The sequence below is a fragment of the Cherax quadricarinatus genome, chromosome 17 (genome assembly GCF_038502225.1).
Source record: "Cherax quadricarinatus isolate ZL_2023a chromosome 17, ASM3850222v1, whole genome shotgun sequence".
Lineage (NCBI taxonomy): Eukaryota > Metazoa > Arthropoda > Malacostraca > Decapoda > Parastacidae > Cherax > Cherax quadricarinatus.
This window is the reverse complement of record NC_091308.1, coordinates 4,952,069-4,958,563: the sequence shown is the minus strand read 5'-3', so window position 1 is coordinate 4,958,563 and position 6,495 is coordinate 4,952,069. Positions and strand designations below refer to the sequence as shown.

General features: G+C 35.2%; 1 long non-coding RNA gene across 1 annotated transcript in view; it reads right to left on the bottom strand.

Moving 5' to 3' along the window:
• LOC138852810 (uncharacterized) overlaps positions 1-6,277 on the bottom strand; it is a 21,433-nt gene extending 15,156 nt beyond the window's left edge. The window contains exons 1-2 of the long non-coding RNA XR_011392092.1: positions 5,923-6,277; positions 5,718-5,801 (exon numbers count right to left, since the gene is read on the bottom strand). This is a non-coding gene — a long non-coding RNA (uncharacterized lncRNA). The remainder of the gene's footprint in view (positions 1-5,717; positions 5,802-5,922) is intronic.
• Positions 6,278-6,495: the final 218 nt, after the last annotated feature.

The following is a 6,495-nucleotide window of genomic DNA, read 5'->3' as shown; positions in this document are numbered from 1 at the left end:
CACTGCCTATGACCACGATGTTTAGCACACCCCACATGTTTTTTCTTCCCTCCCTGTAGGAAGTTTTTTTTCCATGTCCATATGTATATATATGTTTTTATTTTGTGTTCTGTGCCCTGTTCCTACGAGAGAGAGACCGAGTTTCTTTTACCACCAGTATTGTCGCGTCGGGACGACGCGCGGTAGGTGGCCGAGCGTATGTAGACAGCCTGTACTGTCTGTGCAGACAGCCCCTGCTGTCTGCCAGCTTAGTTCATATTTCGCGTCATGCTGGTGCTGCCACCTATAGGCGTTGCCACCTCAGTATGCCCAGACTTGCCTCACCCTCACTCACACAGCGGCCTAGCAGCAAGACACAAGGCCTCCCAGCTCTCTCTCGTGGGCATGGCCCTGGCCGGGCCATGGGCACAACACACAAGCCTGTGTAACCCAACTACGACTTAAGAATAAACGAAGAAGCCTCCGAAGACGTATCATTTACTACCCGCTACCATACTACCAAACAAACCCGTTATATATATTTATATGTCGTGCCGAATATGTAAAACTGGTCAATTAGCAAGAACTCATTTAAAATTAAGTCCTTTCTGAAATTTTCTCTTATACGTTTAAAGATATATTTTTTTCATTAATATTAACATATTTTTTTTTTAATTTTGCACCAAAAGAATCTTAGAAAACTTACCTAACCTTATTATAACAAGCGCAATTTATTTTAGCCTAACCCAACTAAATATATTTTAGATTTGTTTACACTAAACCTAGTGGATCAAAACATTTGGAAACTTCAGCAAGCAAAACTCTCTTAGTTAATTTATTGGGCATACTGTAATTATTAGGTTTTAACATTAACAAATCTCTCTCAGTATCCCAATTTAAACCCAATACTACATTTTGGCATTTCATCTCCAGGGAAATCTTTACTTATTTTGTCCTTTAATTTGGACGAATTACTATTCCATTCTCTCAGAGGCATATTTGCACTTTGCATTATTTTATTAGCCTCTCCATAAGTCATTAACAGTTCCTCTTCAGTTGACGTCACACCCAGGAAATTGTCCACATAAAATTGTTTGCTCATTACTTTACTCAATGGACTTCCCGTACATTTAAGGTGTGCATTTATCGTCGCTTGAAGTAGGAACGGACTGGATGTAGCACCAAATAATACGCTCCTAAAGCGAAAGGTTTTCAGAGGGCTAAGTGGGTCAATAGGATTCTCAGACCATAAGAAGCGGGTACAATCCCGGTCAGCCTCTTGTAAACCCACTCTTAGGAAAGCTTTACTTATGTCAGCCGTAAAGGCATAATTTTTCATCCTGAAATTTAATAAGATATCTCCTAATTTTTCCGTCAACGACGGACCTGTCATCAAACAGTCATTTAAACTAGGTACATTTTTGTTACTCCTGGCACTACAATTAAACACAATTCTCAGAGGAGTGGTCTTAGAATCCTTCACTCCGTGATGTGGCAAATAGTGACCATAAATTTTGGCTTGCTCAGGAGGTACCTCTTCTATAAATTTATTAATTAACTACTGCTCAGCAATTATATCATTATAGGCAGTTAATTCTGGTGTCTTACTCAGTTCGTGGAGCTGAGCCTTTAATTGTCCATATGCCATTCTGTAATTGGTGGGCAATTCTGGATGGTTCAGTCTCCACGGAAGTCGCACCCAGTATTGTCCAGATTCAAATTTTACATCTCTCAGGTATTGTTCCTGAGTAAAAGAATCGTCTGGACTTTCTTCATTTACATTTATTCCAATGCTGTCTAATTCCCACAATTTATGCACTGACTCAACACCATCCTCTATGGAAGAATTATACTGGGGCACGATTTCATGAGTAAGACACACAGTTATGGTATTTATAGTTTCCTCTAGTCATGAATTATTATTACGAGGAATCCTACCATACATTACATGGCCTCCTGCAGTCTTTAGAAGGGTGACACCACATTTCTTTACCATACCCTTTACAAGGGAGGCATAATAGTCACTACCTATCAAAATATTTATTGGGCCTACAGAATCATCACTTACACCTGAAGGTGCTAAATTTACATTATGTGAAAGTCTTTCTGTAGCTTTACTAAGCCCTACTGTAGTTATTTTCTCTGGAAGTCTATCTACAATTACTGCATTAACACGTTTTTTCTCATTGCCCAACCTGACAGTTACATAAACAGTGTCATACAATTGAGACCTTTTATCCGAGAGAAAACCAGATAATTTTAAAGTTGTGGGATCTCCCATCTGTACTTTCATACCATCAAGACATTTACGTTTTATGAAAGTACGCTGGGATCCCTGGTCCAATAATGCAGTCACATTTTTTGATTTATGCCTTTTATCATCAATTTTTACCTGTAACACAGGTAAGGCTACTTCAGCAAAACCATCATTATTAAGATTAGCAGCAATTTTTACAATAGCTACTGTTGTGTCAGGATTGTCAACATTATCATTATTATCAACATTAACATATAGACCCTTACACATGACTATATGGTGTCTTCCTTTGTGACATTGATAACAGAAGTTTAATTTGGCATAACAATCCTTTACATTGTGATTACCCAAACACCTGATACATCTGTTAAGTTCCTCCAATCTTTCAACTTTATCATTCCATGAATTGTATGCATTGCAATTCTTAGAAAAATGAGTACCCTTTCAGAAAAGACAATCTCTCTTTTCTTTGACTGGTTTCCTATTAACTGTGCTACTCTTAGGAGGGTACTTATTCCTCTTACCTTGTGGAGAAGCATTATTTCTGATTCCTGCTACTTAATATGCACCTATGCAACTCTTTTTAGGAAATGAATTTTGATTATTAACATTGGGATAATTTTTCCCTTTGTGAAACTTGACAGATACCTCAGAGTTATTATGTGTTGCATGTTTAAAATGAGTTGGTTGGCTGGTCTGCAACTGCACAATTAATTCTTGTAGACCTAGTCTTATTTCCTCCAGACCAAAATAACCCTTGTGATATTTGTTGGAGAGACATTCAAGTGTTTTATAGTTTAATTTATTCTGTACAATGGCACTCAATAACCAGTCTGATTCCTTCAGATTATATTTATTACATAATGTTTTGAGAGTGCTCTCCAGTTTAACTCTAAACTGCTGTAAACCTTTGTAAGTATGATCTGGAGATTTTAAATTAATAATGATATTCACTAGATCCAACCTACTTTGTTCTATATTACCATAAGTGACTTTCAACAAGTCAACTGCTTCCTTGTAAGAGTCATTTACATTGGGAAAGGCTTGTATGAGTATGTGAGCATCTCCTTTTACCTGTCCTTTGAGGTAAAATAATTTAGTTACACAGGCTAGGTCACTCCTGTCATGCACAGCTGCTTTAAAAATTGACCAAAATTCCTCCCAATTTTCACCAGGATTAAATACAGGTAAACATAGTTCTGGGAGTTTTGGCAAAGACATATTATTTGTTGGAGCAGACTGATTAACTGCCTGGTTTACACATTTTAATTTATTCAAGGCCTGACTTTTACAAGAAAGAATCTTTTCCTCTAATTCATAATACTGATTAATCATGAGATCTATTTCAGTCTCATCTACACAGTTTACTAATAAATCTCCTTCATATTTGTTGTAATATAATTTGTATGAATCATATCTATTCCCTAAAGCATCTAAATACAATTTTAAATCATCAGTATTCACAGTTTCTTGATTCATTAATTCCAAGCACTTATTATATGCCTTGGTTACATGAACTTTTCTAGCCTGTATTGATGTTTTCTTTACTCTATATTCCATATGTTTGTCTTCTATATTAATTTCCTCATTTCCAGCCATGATGCAATGTATTAAATTCAACTTTATTAATAACACTGATTACAACTTACAACACTGATACAACTTACCTCTGAATAAATCCTAGCTACTTGAGCTTAGCAATTACATGTATAATACAAATTTTAAATGTACATTAATACAAACTTGGCTCATCAAAATTAATATTATACAAATTAATAAATCCTTGCCAGAATTTGGCATAGCAAAATTAATATACACATTAATAATTAGCTACACATGGCTTATCAATTACACATACACTGATATAAATCTTGGCCAAAATTGGCTTATCAAATTAATATTATACAAATATAAATCCTTGCCAGAATTTGGCATAGCAAAATTAATATTATACACAATATAATCTTTATCCACACATGTCTTATCAATTACACATACACTGATATAAATCTTGGTCAGAATTGTCTTATCAAATTAGTATTATACAAATTAATGTAAACTTAGCCAGACTTGAGCTTAGTTTATCAAAATTAATATTGTAATTATTATAATCCACTACACATTAAATAAATTTGTGAACTTAACATCCACCTCCTCTCATTTCACATATAATTATTAGTAATTAACTAATTAATGACTTCACTAATTACCTCCGGTTCAAGAAGGACCAACGGGCAAAATTAAATCTGGAAAATTGCATTTATCTGAATGTAACTAATTATGTACATAACAGTAAATGATAACAAAGATAATTATTATTTATCAATGTTACATAGACAAGTAGGAATTTGGGACACCTAGGTCGCAAAAAATGTCCCCCTTCGATACCTACCACTGTCATAACCACAAATTGCTCTGGACCTATTAATTAAATGAAATATACATACACCAGGAATACTGGTAAATATATAAATTTGTGGACTGTATATTAAAAATTAAAGAATAATTATAGATATACACAATTACATAACAGAAAGAAAATATATCTTAATATCACTCACCAATTTGACTGGAGATTAATGTGTATCATACTCAAAAAACCTCACTCTAACTAAATCTATGAAAATAATGCTGGCCAGAATTACACACAAATCTAGAGAGCTTATCTGAGGTTCCTGGAGCTGTCTTGTCCAGTCGTCTGATATCTCAAGTTATGCAGGAATGCACATCCAACAATTTCGCCTCCTATTTGAGAGGTGTCAACACAATTTTAACCTCTAGAGCACGAAAAATTCTTCCCATTACACCAACGTTTGTACAAAATTCAAAACCAAGATGGCGAGTATCTCTTCTTTTTTTCGATAACATACTTCTTTTAAAAATACAATATAAGGCATCTATTATCCTATAAATTACCGTATTTCCGGAAAATATATACAGTATTTTCTACAATATATATATATATATATATATATATATATATATATATATATATATATATATATAGAGAGAGAGAGAGAGAGAGAGAGAGAGAGAGAGAGAGAGAGAGAGAGAGAGAGAGAGAGAGAGAGAGAGAGAGAGAGAGAGAGAGAGAGAGAGAGAGAGAGAGAGAGAGGGATTTCTAATATCTATGAGTCATGTGTAATCCGATATAATTTTATGTAGTCCTATTAACATTAAAATAATACTCGTATCTCAGCTCTAACTCAGATGAATGAAATTTAATATATTACCCTGTTGTACAGGTGTATTAGTGAAGTATTTGATACGATGAAGGTTTGAAGCTGATCAGACGAGGCATTCGAAAATAACTGTACCGAATATAAAAAAAAGTCCAAGTTTTTTAACTATATGTATGTTCACAGATTTATATCTACACAGTATGAACTTAGGCTATCATCCTTCTACTCAACTGCATCCTTTTCTGGAAGGTGGAATGACGTGTTAAGTTGGTAGAAGGTTCAACTATTACGACACTGACCTGCTAGAAAGTAGGACTATGATGTCGTTGCAGCTGAGATACAGGAAAATGACGGCAGGTTGGCTGGTGATGGTGTGACAAATACTGGAAGGTGAAATTATAAAGGCGTGGTAAGAGGTAGAACTATGTAGGAATGGTAGTTGTTAGGATGTAAATTTGTGTAGCATAGTAGCTACTAGGAGGTAGAACTATCATGGAGTGGTACCTGTTCGGATGTCAGGTCGTATGGCATGGTAGCTGCTATGTGGTAGTAGATGCCGGGATGTAGAATGATGTAGCAGGATACCGAGCTATGTAGGAAAGGTAGCTGTTAGGATTTAACAGGAGTGTGTGATAACTTAGCAGCTGCTTTATGGAATGGCTGTGATGGTGTGGGATCTACTAGGAAGTAGTATTTCACGTGGAAGGTGGAGGGGATGGTTAGCTAGTACAGTTGGTAATGGGGTGGAGAGAAGTAGCCTTGGTCTAGCATGTGACTGAACAGTGTTCAGAATTAGAAACACACACTGGCTACTTACGTCACAATCAGCTATATTTCATAAGAAATTAATGTTTTGCTGACCCTCTTTTAAATATGGAGTAATATCCTAGTTGATGACCCAGAAATAAAAGAGTGCCTTTTATATTAATATTTCTGCTTTCAGTTGAATCTTTAACTAGAAAATATTATTCAGTGATCAGGTTTGGTATAGTTCAAATAGGTTACTCACTTGATAAAGCTCTGATAAGTGCATATTTGCAGGTAATGCTTACTTTACATATACGTTAAAAAAATTTT